Source organism: Molothrus ater, chromosome 13, assembly GCF_012460135.2.
Source record: "Molothrus ater isolate BHLD 08-10-18 breed brown headed cowbird chromosome 13, BPBGC_Mater_1.1, whole genome shotgun sequence".
NCBI classification, from domain to species: Eukaryota; Metazoa; Chordata; class Aves; order Passeriformes; family Icteridae; genus Molothrus; species Molothrus ater.
The window spans coordinates 19,619,771-19,631,839 of record NC_050490.2 but is presented as its reverse complement, the minus strand read 5'-3'; positions in this window follow the sequence as shown (position 1 = coordinate 19,631,839).

The following is a 12,069-nucleotide window of genomic DNA, read 5'->3' as shown; positions in this document are numbered from 1 at the left end:
TGATTCCTTGATTCTGTGGTTCCGTGATTCTGTGATTCCGTGATTCTGTGGTTCCGTGATTCTGTGGTTCCACCCACACGTGTCTGTGGCCATTGGTCCCTGCCGGGGGCGGCACCCCCAGCCCTGCTGCCCGCCCAGGACCCAGCCCCGCATCTCTGACCCTGCAGAAACTCCGCTGGGCTGCTCTCGCTTCCTCCAGCGCTGCTCACCTGGGTTCACAGGATCTCTTTCCGCGTCTGACAGGTTGCAACACCCAGCCTGGAACCAGAAGGGCGCTGATTAAAGAACAAGCGCCGCGTTTAACGTGGTGTAATGATTTCCACCGAACTTAATGGCTGCGAAACAGAAACGAGTTATCTCTGGCACATCAAAGGGCTGGAAAAATGTAGTCAACGGTACCTCTGAGCTATTCTGCATATCAAGTGGCGAGATAGCATCGTGAATAATGAAGGATTTGCAGCAGCGAGGTTGCACAAACAGCAGTGAAGCAACGCTCAGCACGCACCTCCTCCCGGGCTACATCAAAAGGCCCAAGAAGGGCGATTTCCAAAGAGCTGCGCTTCCAGTGCGGGGCTGCTGGCCTGCAGAGAGAGGAGCCGGGTGTGCCGCAGCCCAGCGGCCACGGCCGGGCCTGGCACGCAAGCGCCCGAGCTGGAGGGAGCAGCCCTGGCTGGCACCGGGGCTGGCACAGCCCGGCTGAGCTCCTGGCAGGACGGAGCCTCCCTCACCTGGCACTCGCTCCATCTTCCTTCTGAGCTTCCTCCTTCGCCAGTTGTTTTTGTTCCAAATACAAAACTGCCCAGGGGCGGCTCCTTTGTCCCTTCTCTGTCACCCTGGCAGTGCCCTGGGGAGGCCGTTCCTCTCTGTGGTTTGGAGTCACCAGGTGTTTTATATTCTCCATGAGAATGTCCCTGAAATAAATTCTGGGAGTGTTGGATTTCCCTGAGCCAGCTCTCCCTGCCCCATCCCTGGACATGTCCAGGTCAGACCAATCTGACCTCATGGAAGGCAGGGGTGGAAGGAGAGGATTTTTCAGAGCCCTCCCAGCCCAAACCACTCTGTGATTCTGTGATTGTGTGATTCTGTGATTCTATGACTCTGTGATTCCATATTTCCATGATTCTGGGACTCTGTGATTCTGTAATTCTGTGATTCCGTGATTCTGTGGTTCTGTGATTCCATGATTCCATGTTTCTGTGATTCTGGGATTCTGTGATTCCATGTTTTCATGATTCTGTGGTTCCATGGTTCTGTGATTCTGAGACTCTGTGGTTCTGTGATTCCATGATTCTGTGATGGTGTGATTCCATGTATCCCTGATTCTGGAGCCCTGTGGTTCCCTGGGCAGGCCGTTCCCTGGTCCGTGTGTGCCAGTGCCACCTGGGCATTGAGAGAGCCACAGCACCCCGGGCTGCTCAAGCCTGGACAAATCCCCCGGTGCCCTGGCGGGAGGAGATGGAGCGGATAATGCTGTGGGAACAGCTCAGCTCCAGAGCCGACATTCCCGGGTAACCCTGCTGGGCACACTCAGCTCCAGAGCCGACATTCCCGGGTGACGCTGCTGGGCACAGCCATTCCCAGATAACCCTGCTGGGCACACTCAGCTCCAGACCTGACATTCCCGGATAACCCTGCTGGGCACAGCTCAGCTCCAGACCCGACATTCCCAGATAACCCTGCTGGGCACACTCAGCTCCAGACCCGACATTCCCGGGTGACGCTGCTGGGCACAGCCATTCCCAGATAACCCTGCTGGGCACAGCTCAGCTCCAGAGCCGACATTCCCGGGTGACGCTGCTGGGCACAGCTCAGCTCCAGACCCGACATTCCCAGATAACCCTGCTGGGCACAGCCATTCCCGGATAACCCTGCTGGGCACAGCCCAGCTCCAAACCCGACATTCCCGGGTGACGCTGCTGGGCACACTCAGCTCCAGACCTGACATTCCCAGATAACCCTGCTGGGCACAGCCCAGCTCCAAACCCGACATTCCCGGGTGACGCTGCTGGGCACACTCAGCTCCAAACCCGACATTCCCGCTGCTCCCCGGCGATTACAAAGCGAAGAAAGAAACGCACTTGACTTGCAAATGGCGTTGGGCAAGAGCGAGGCTTTGCAGCGCTGGCAGCAGCCCCGGGGCTCGCTGGGCCCGGGCCCGGCACGGCTCGGCTCGGCTCCCGACGGGGATTGCGGGAGGAACCCGGCCAGCCCCGATCGCTGGTTTCGCTCCAGAGCTGCGGCCCGGTTTGTTCATTGCTCTGGTATTTCTGGCAGTGAGCTCGCTGCAAGCCTCCCTCCCGCGCATCCTGCGGGGCTGAGCCGGCCTGGGCAGGGATTAAACCGGCCCAAAACTCTGCGGAGCTGTGCCCGAGCCCTGGGGACACCGGGCCAGGGTGGCACTGAGGGGTGGCCAAGCCCTGGGGACACCAGGCTGGCAGGGTGGCACTGAGGGGTGCCCGAGCCCTGGGGACACCAGGCTGGCAGGGTGGCACTGAGGGGTGGCTCAGCTCGGCAGCGGGGGGCACAGTCCCTCCCACACACATCCCAGGGGTTTTTAAATTATTTTTGCCCAGTTTTACCCTCACCCGGTGCCTGCTTGCCTTGTACCCCAGGATGAGGTGGGAATTCTGCAGAGCCTGGGTTCGAGCAGGAAAACAAAGTCGTGCCTGGACAGGAGCTCTGGTTGTTGCCAGCCCTTGGTTGGTCCGGCCTTGCCATGGGCAGCGGGGCCATCCTGACCCTGGGCAGCAGGAGTTCAGGGGTGGAAATGCAGATTTCAAGGGTGGAAATGCAGATCTGTGGCCTGTCCCACTGCCGGATTTGTCTCTCGGATCCCTCACTGCCCAGCCTGGAATGGAGCATTAAAGGAGCTCCAGGGTCTGTTGAATCACCAGTTAGAATCGATCTGGGCACTGAGGCTGGCCCTGCCTTGTCTGCAGTGGCCTTTTCCTGCTGTCCCTGTCCCCAGGAGCCTGACGGAGGGACCCGATGGATGAACCAGTGCCACCAACCAGAGGAGCTGGGCAAGGATCCCAAATCCCGGCCTGTCCCGAGCCCGGGGAGCGGGAGCAGCCCCGCAGTGGAGCCACCACGGCTCCCCCAGCCCGGCTCTGCCGCTCCCGGCTCGCAGAGCACAAAGGGCAGCAGAATAAGCCGGGCTTGTTTGTGCTCCCAGGCCGGCCATGAATAAAACATCTGCGCAGCACAGGCCGCCTTTGTCCGGCCGGGATTTCAATGGGCCCCGAAGAAATGGCCATTGTTCCTTCTGTCCCTGCCCGGCCAGGGGCTGCCTCCGGCCACAGACCCTCCGCAGGACCCGCGTCCCCGCAGGGAGGTGGCTCTGGTGGCGCTGCTCTGCTCTGCGGGCCTGTCCTGCCTCTGAGCTGCTCGGAGAAAAGTCTTCCCCTCCAATGAGTCAGAATGGCTGAAACTTTGGGTGTTCCAGGGGATGAAAGGTCAGGGCAGCTCACACAGAGCTCTGCTGCACCCCGAGCCCTCCTGGAGCTGGGATGGTTTGGGTTGGACGGGATCCAGTGCCTGGGCAGGGACACCTTGCACTGGACCAGGCGCTCCCAGCCCTGCCAGGGTGGGACATCTTCTGCTCCACCTGGGACCTGGCCAGGGCACCCCACACTGAGGCCACCCCAGCCCTCTGCTGATCCAACGGGGAGCATTCCTAAAGAAACTGGGAGAATCCCAGCAGGCCCAGGAGTGGAAGAACTGGTTGGTTCCACCATCCCAGGAATAACTGGGAGAGCTCCTTCCCCCATGGAGCCACGCTGCAGGCAACAGGGGAGCAGCGCTAACGATAACAGCGATAACGAAAATGACGATAACAATAATTAATAATAATAATAATGAACAATAATAAACCAGTTCACTGGGAGCCTAATTGAGTTATTTATCCTCTCCAGGGAATGCCAAGTGGAATTATTTATCCCCACCCTGTGACTGTCCCCACGGGAGCGTGGCCCCGTGGCCTCGAGCGTTTCCATTGCCGTGTCCCTGTGGATGTGGCACCAATGCCACCCCCACAGGTGTGACACCAGTGCCACCCCCGTGGATGTGACACCAGTGCCACCCCCGTGGATGTGACACCAGTGCCACCCCCGTGGATGTGACACCAGAGCCACCCCCGTGAGGGTGCTCAGGATGCAGAGCAGGTGCCTTGAAATAATTCATTAGGAACAATGCAGCTTTTTCAATACTCCCCAAAACTCCAGTTTGGATGGGTTTTCCACTTCCTGTGATTCTGTTTTCCCAGGACGAAGGCTCTCTGTGCCTGCTGGGCTCAGGGAGAAGAACAAAACCATTCTAAGGTCTGACTTTTCTAATTTTTCCTTTATTTCTTCCCCCCAAAGAAACAGCATCGATTCCAATGACTCCAAATTAGCGCTGGAATCTTCCTCCCAAACAGGCGGGTCAGACCCGGAGCCGAGGATTTCCCGGAATTCCCGGCCAGAGGTGATTTCAGCAGCTCCCATGGGGCCTTCCACGGGTGTCCCCAGCACCGCGGGGCTCCGGCAGCGCTGATCCCTGATCCCAAATCCCACCATGGAGCACAGGGAGCGCATCCACTCCGCCGGGATGAGCTCTTATAGGGCTGGGGTGAGGGGGAGGAGGGTTTTGGGAAGGAGGAGACCTCCGGGTGCCGGCTGATCCCGGGGAGGCTCTGGGAGAGCCGGGAAGCAGGAGGAGGAGGAGCGGCTACGAGCCTTGATTGCTCGCTCCAGGCGTGTTGGCTCCGCATGCATAAAAACAATAATTAAGCCTAAGATGTGGGAGGATTATTAAAGGTTTTATGGCATCTAATCCTTTTTGAAACCTTTCTGTAGGCTGGAATCTGAGGCTGGAGCAATAAAAATGCAAACTACACCCAGATTCATTCCGGGCACCGTCATTTTCCCTCCCCAGCCCCTGCCCTCGGTGGTTGCGGGCTGTGGGAGCCGGCAGAGGCGTCACCTCGTGCTGCTGAGAGCAGGAGGCTGCTGGATCCTGGTGGGAGCCTCGGGGCTCGCAGGGCTGGCGGTGGCACCCAGCAGGATGTGGGACCACGCGTGTGTGCGTGTGGAAATGGATCCAGGGATGCCCCAATCCCACCGCCCAGCAGAGCCCTTCAGGCGCTCCCATCCCTCCACAAACAGAGCTGAGCGAGCCTGGTGCCCCCCACGAGCTGGAGAGAAAGAAAGAAAGAAATGAAAAATTAAAAATAAAGATCAGCCTTTAGTGCAATACAACGAGGTGCCTTTCGCGGTTCAAAGCAGCCGGGAGGAATTTTTTCCCCTTCTTTTTTTTTTTTTTGTTTTTTTCCTTCCTTGTTTTTTTCCTACCTCCCCTCCTTCAGCATGGCTTATCTCCATGAAATTAGTAATTGGCATTTCTTTCTGAAGCCGGGGAGAGCGCCAGCAGCCAGTAACACCCACGCCGCACTCCGTTCTCTGAGCGAGGCCCCGCAGCCAGAGAAGCGAGGCTAATAAAAGTAATAACAAGGAATTAAACGGGAGGGAAAAAAAAAAAAAAAAAAAAGATAAAAAAAAAAAAAAAAAAAAGAGGCAGAAAGCGCTGGAATCAGATTTAACTTTCCCTTTTGCTCCCCGGCTGTTTTTTTGGGGCGGGTGAGGCCGTGTCAGGGAGGGGCGGCAGGCGGGTTTCGGGCGCCCTTTGGAGAGCAGGGGTGAGTCAGGGCGCTGGGTGCTCCCTCCCGCTCCCCAGCAGCCCTTCCTGCCCCAGCCCTGGCTGCAGACGCGGATTTACAAACCCCGTTTCATCTCCGCAGAGCCCCGAGGGCGGCAGCCGCAGCCTTCGCCACCATCGCCGCCGCCTCCTCCTCCTCCTCCCCCGGAGCTCCCGGCTCGTCTGGCACGTCGGGGCGGCACCCGCAGCCAAAACAGGTTTGGGTTGATGGTTTCCAGCTGCTCATTAACGCTCCTTGCCTTCATTAGGGGTTTTTTTCCATGCGTGCCAGCTCATCCTGTGCGGTGCTTGGAGAGCCCAGAGCCCTTGCAGGGCCTGAAGGGACTCCAGGAGAGGGACTGGGACAAGGGATGGAGGGACAGGACACAGGGAATGGCCTCAGATGGACACAGGGAATGTTGGGAAGGGATTCCTGGCTGGGAGGATGGGCAGGCCCTGGCACAGGGTGCCCAGAGCAGCTGGGGCTGCCCCTGGATCCCTGGAATATCCAAGGCCAGGCTGGACGCTGGGGCTTGGAGCACCTGGGACAGTGGGAGGTGTCCCTGCCCATGGGATGCTCTCTGAGGTCCCTTCCAACCCCAACCACGCTGGGTTACCCTGAAATCGGTAATCCTGTGCTTATCCCGGGTTATCCAGGTGGATTTGGGCACAGGGACACCCCCGGAACCGCCCCGGGGTGATCAGAGGGGCAGAGGGGCCGTTCCGGGCAGGGCGTGCCCGGTGCCTCACGAGGCTGCGGCCGATCCCTATGGAGAATCCCAAACTCTGGAAAACCCCCGGGGCTGGCGGGGGCCGATCCCTATGGAGAATCCCAAACTCTGGAAAACCCCCGGGGCTGGCGGGGGCCGATCCCTATGGAGAATCCCAAACTCTGGAAAACCCCCGGGGCTGGCGGGACGGGCTCGGCGATCCCGCATGGAGCTGCACATCCCCGGCGCTCCCGGGATCCGCGCTGCCGGACACGCCCGACCGTGGGATCGGTGTGAGAGGCGTCACTGCAGCCCGGCCCAGCCTCCCGAGGCCGCTGCAATCCCGGGATCAGCCCGGCCCGCTGGGTCTGGCTCTGCTGGGTCCCCCAGCAGGGACACTGGGGCAGAAGGGGGTGGAGAAGGGGCTGGGGGGCTCCGGGGCCGGTCCCGACCCTTCACGGGCTCCTGCTCTGCCCCCCGGGTTGGATGGGTGATTCACGCTGCGCCCCGCACAGCTCCCGGGGCGGGCTCAGTCCCGGAGAAACAGGAATTCCAGTGGGGATGGAGCGCACTGTGATTTCCAGCAACTCCCAGTACTGGCATCCCAGTAACTCCCAGCAACTCCCAGTAAGCACTGCTGCCTCTGCAGGGATGGAGGAGGCTGAGCCCTGGGAAGCAACCGGAGATGCCCCGTGCCCTGACCCCATAGTGACACCCCTTTCCCGTCCCTTTCCCGTCCCTTTCCCGTCCCTTTCCCAGCCACAGAGCAGGGCAGGAGCATCCATGAGCATCCCTCAGGAACTCGGGGATAGCGTGGCTGAGTCCCAGCTCATGAGCAGAGGCTGTTCCTGGGATTCTCTGAATCAGGGAGTGGCTGAGCAGGTCTGGGTAGAGCCCAGGCCAAAATCCCTCTGGATTTGGGCACGGGCTCAGCACCATCCCAGCTCCCTCCCCCTCCATTCCCACTCCCCCAGCAGTCAGGCCCCAGTGAACCACTGTAATTTCTATATTTTTCTCTTTCCTTTCCCAGCAAAGCCCAGAAATTGCCATGGATAGATCGGGGGCCCGGCAGTTTGGACAGGTCCCATTTGCTGAGCTCCTCCTGCCTGGTGTCCCTGGCTGGAGCTTCCATCATCCCATTACACGGCTGCCAGAGGAAGGGAGGAACAAATTACCCCATAAATCAGCTCCTGCCAGGGCAGGGACAGAGCCATTAGGGAGAGGGATGGCACAGAGGGGGATGGAGGCGGAATGGGAAGGCTGGAGAGGGCTGGGAGGCACCCAGAGTGCAGGGATTGGGCTGGGAGGGTGCAGGGATTGGGCCAGGATAGGGCATGGATTGGGATAGGGCATGGATTGGGCCAGGATAGCCCAGGGATTGGGATAGGGCATGGATTGGGCCAGGATAGCCCAGGGATTGGGCCAGGATAGCCCAGGGATTGGGCTGGTTTAGCCCAGGGATTGGGCTGGGATAGCCTGTAAACTGTGCTTGGACATTGCTTGGGCTGGGCCTGGACACTCCACAGATTGAGCCGGGACAGGGCATGGATTGGCCTGGGATAGTGCATGGATTTGGCCTTGATGTTCCTTGGATTGTGCCTGGACATTCCATGGGCTGGGCCTGGATCCATGACTTTGCCTGACACTCTGTGAGCTGTGCTGGGGTTTTCCATGGGCTTTGCCCGGGCACTCCATGGATGGTGCCTGGATGTTCCTTGGATTGGGCCTGGGCACTCCATGGGCTCTCCCTGGACGTTCCATGGGCCAAGTCTGCCTGGACGTTCCATGGATGGTGCCTGGGCATTCCATGGATTGCGCCTGGATGTTCCTTGGATTGTGCCTGGGCATTCCATGGATGGTGCCTGGATGTTCCTTGGGTTGTGCCTGGACGCTCCACGGGCCGTGCCTGGATGTTCCATGGGCCAAGTTTGCCTGGACGTTCCTTGGGTTGTGCCTGGACGCTCCATGGGCTGTACCTGCACATTCCATGTGTTCCGCACCATCTCCATGGCACTGATCCCACCAGAGGCTCCGTGGAGCAATCCCTGGGCACTGGGGCTGGGAGGAGGGTGACGGGGTTGGGGTTCATCCTCCTCTCCCTTTCCCTGAACCCTCCCCTGGAGCTCTCCTGGCTTCCCCGAGGAATTCCGAGGGCTCAGGGCTGAGCCTGCTCCAAACCCTCAGCTCCTTGCGGCCGTCCCTGCCCGGCCCTGATCTCATTGTGGGATCCTAATTAGCGACTACAATGCCATAATTACGCACCACTTAACTCCTTGGCTTTAATATCTGCGGGAGGGAGGCAGCAGGAGAGGCAGGAGCAGCTCCCGGTGCTGGGTGAGGGGGACTGGAGAGGGAGGAAGGCTTTCCCAAGGGGCGTCATCCTCACATGTGGCTTCTCCTGCCCTCTCCCGGAGCCCTCGCCATTGTTCCAGCCCCGGCCCGGGGCGATGGGCAGGGGAACAAAGGAGGGCTGCAGGAAGGAAACGCTTCCCAGCCTTCCGAAGGCTCCTCTCAGCTGCAGAAAGGCTTTTGATTTTTATCACTTTTGTCCTTTGAAATAACCTCCCCTTCACCTCCTCGCTGTTTCCCTTGCTGGGACGAGGAGATAGGGCTGGGAGTGCTGGGAATCCTGGGCTCCAGGGGGCTGCTGGAAAAGCCTTGGGTCTCTTTTTGGCATCCCCAGCCTTGTGGCCCATCTGTGTCCTCACCTACAGCAGCAGCAGCCAAACATCCTGAGGGCCATTCCAAGAGAGCCCCCTGCCCTTCCCAGGCTCTGGAACAACCCAGATTGGGGGGTTCCCAATCTGAGTCCGCCCCAGGCCTCACCCCCTGTGTCACTTCACTCACGGAGAGCCGCCCTGCCACTCGTTATTCTGGATGAATTAAATTGTTTGTAATTGATAAATTATGCACGAGCGCCTGCCAATTCCGAGCTGCAGAGCTGATATCAACCCACCCAGGGGGACTGGCTCTCATTTTATCTGAGCCCTGCATTGTGCTGGGCCTGCCTGATGTGTGTTGTATTGATTTAACAAGGCTCCTGGGAATTGGGCTGATTTGCTAATTTTATCCCTGGGTGAGATGAATCAGATTTCCACACAATGGGGGCATTGTGTGCCGGGGGCAGCGGTGACCCTGGCCTGGGAGGGGGCTGTGGTCACCAAGGGGACCTGAGGGGTCATCCCAGCCCCTTTCCCAAGGCTCAGCCCCTCCCTGGTGCCCCCTGAGCTGCTGTCCCCGCTCTGGACTCTGGCACTGCCTGGAGATGCTCCCAGGGCTTTTCCTGCCCACGTCCCCCAGCCCACCCCCAGCAGGAAATGGGAGGTTTGGCCTCAAAATAGAATCAGAGAATCCTGGAATGGTTCCTGCCATGGCAGGGACGCCTCCCACTGCCCCAGGGTGCTCCAGCCTGGCCTTGGATGCTCCCAGGGGCAGCCACAGCTGCTCTGGGCAGCCTCAGGGCCTCACCTCCCTCGCAGGGAGGAATTTCTTGCCCAAATCCCACCAAAATCCACCTTCTTGTGGTTTGAACAGGCCTGGTTTGTACCAGGGAGCCCTGCTGGAGCTGCCAGGAGCTGCAATGTCAGGATGGGAAGGAAGCTCAGGAGAGGATTTAAAAAGCTGTGTTCTTTCCATGCTTGTTCAATCCCACATGGAAACAGTCCAGAGAGGGGACAATGGAACCACCTGAGCTGTGGGTCTGGTTCATCTTTGCAATCTGTCCCAGAAATTCTCATTTTGGTGAATCCAGGGGTGTTCCCGGGTCTCATCTCCCACTGGGGAGAATTTCCAAAAGCAGCAGCTGGTGCTGGGCACAGCTGTGCCCTGCCAGAAACTCCCTGCCCCGCCCTTTCCCCCCTCACTTATCAGATAACCGGGACAATTAGGAGCTCATGACCATAAATAATGCAGATTATGCAAGGAAAAGCAGCGGTTGGGATCACACATCCCCATGTGCTGCATCCAAGAGGCTGGGAGAGACCTTTGGCTCCTGGAAGAGGCTCAAACCCATGGCTCTGGGGGCTGGAGCACCAGCTGGGGCTTTGCTTTATCCCTGGTTTCCTGCCGTGGTTGTGGCTGGATCTCTCCAGGGCGGGATTTTTGTGGAGATTTACCAGAACCGGTGGAAAACCCCGGGATTTCTGGGTGTGGGGTTTCCATCTGTGCTGGGCCTGGCATCCCCCTGGGTGTGGGGACATTCCCAGCCATTCCTCTGGGTGTGGGACCATTCCCAACCATCCCCCTGGATGTGAGACCATTCCCAACCATCCCCCTGGGTGTGGGGACATTCCCAACCATCCCCCTGGATGTGAGACCATTCCCAACCATCCCCCTGGGTGTGGGATCATCCCCCTGGATGTGGGACCATTCCCAGCCATTCCCCTGGATGTGAGACCATTCCCAAACATCCCCCTGGATGTGGGACCATTTCCTTGGATGTGGGACCATTCCCAAACATCCCCCTGGATATGGGACCATTCCCCTGGGTGTGGGATCATCCCCCTGGGTGTGGGACCATTCCCAGACACCCCCTGGATGCAGCCTGGAAGCTCTCAGGAATTCCTGGGTGGGAGCTGCCATCCCAGAGGAGCTCTGGGAATCGCAGAGCCCTGCACTGCTCTGGGTTGGAGGGGACATTTTGGGGGCACAGGCAGGGACACCTTCCACTCGCCCAGGTTGCTCCAGGCTCTGTCCAGCCTGGCCTAGAGCATTTCCAGGCATGTGGCACCTGCCAGTGGAGGAGTGCCCAGAATTCCCAGTCGGGAGCACCAGGAGGGAAGAGCCTGGCGTGGGGAGCAGGAGGCAGCTGACCCAAGGGCCAGCAGGGCTCTGCTCCCTCCCACTGCCACCTCTGGGAGTGGTGGCACTGCAGGACAGCCCTGCAGGGAGGGGAGAGCCCGGCAGATTTTTCTGGATGAGATGCTAAACGCAGAGGAGCCAGCCAGCCCATTGCCATGCAGGAATTCTGCATAACTTGTCTGTGCATATGTTCCAGCGGCCCCCAGGCAGCCAAAAGAAAATTAAAATTAATATATATATATTTTTTCTTCTAGCTCCTGTTTGAAATGAATGCGCCTGCTTTGCTTACAGCCCTTCCCCCTCCTGCCCTGCAGACCTTCAGGGCTTGGAGCTGGCCCGGTGCTCACTGTGGATTTCCAGAATATGGGAATATGCTAAGGCCAAATGCATATTTGGGAGCTGATTTGGCTGCTGGGAAAGGGGTTGGCAGTGGGAGGAAAACGGGTTTGATGCCTGGGTGGGGAAGTCTCTGCTGGAGCTCCGGTTGGAGCCTCGGGAGGGTTCAATTCACACGGAATTCTGGCTCCCCTTCCCCATGGGAATGTCTGCTGAGGGTCTGGGCCCAGGGATCTGGAGAGGGCACAGAGCGCCCTGTGCCCTGGGACCCCCAGAATTGTGCTGGGATCCCTTTCTCCCCCAGTTCTGGGCCCCTCTCACCCAGTTCTGGATCCCTTCTTCCCCCAGTTCTGGGGCCCCTCTCTCCCAGTTCTAGATCTCCTCTTCCCCATTCCTGGGGCCCTTCTCCTCCCAATTTTGGATCCCTTCTCCCTCCAGTTCTGAATCCCTTCTCCCTCCAGTTCCAGCTCCCATCTCCCCCAGTTCTGGATCCCCTCTCCCCCAGTTTTGGGTCCCTTCTCCCCCAGTTCTGGATCCCCTCTCCCCCCAG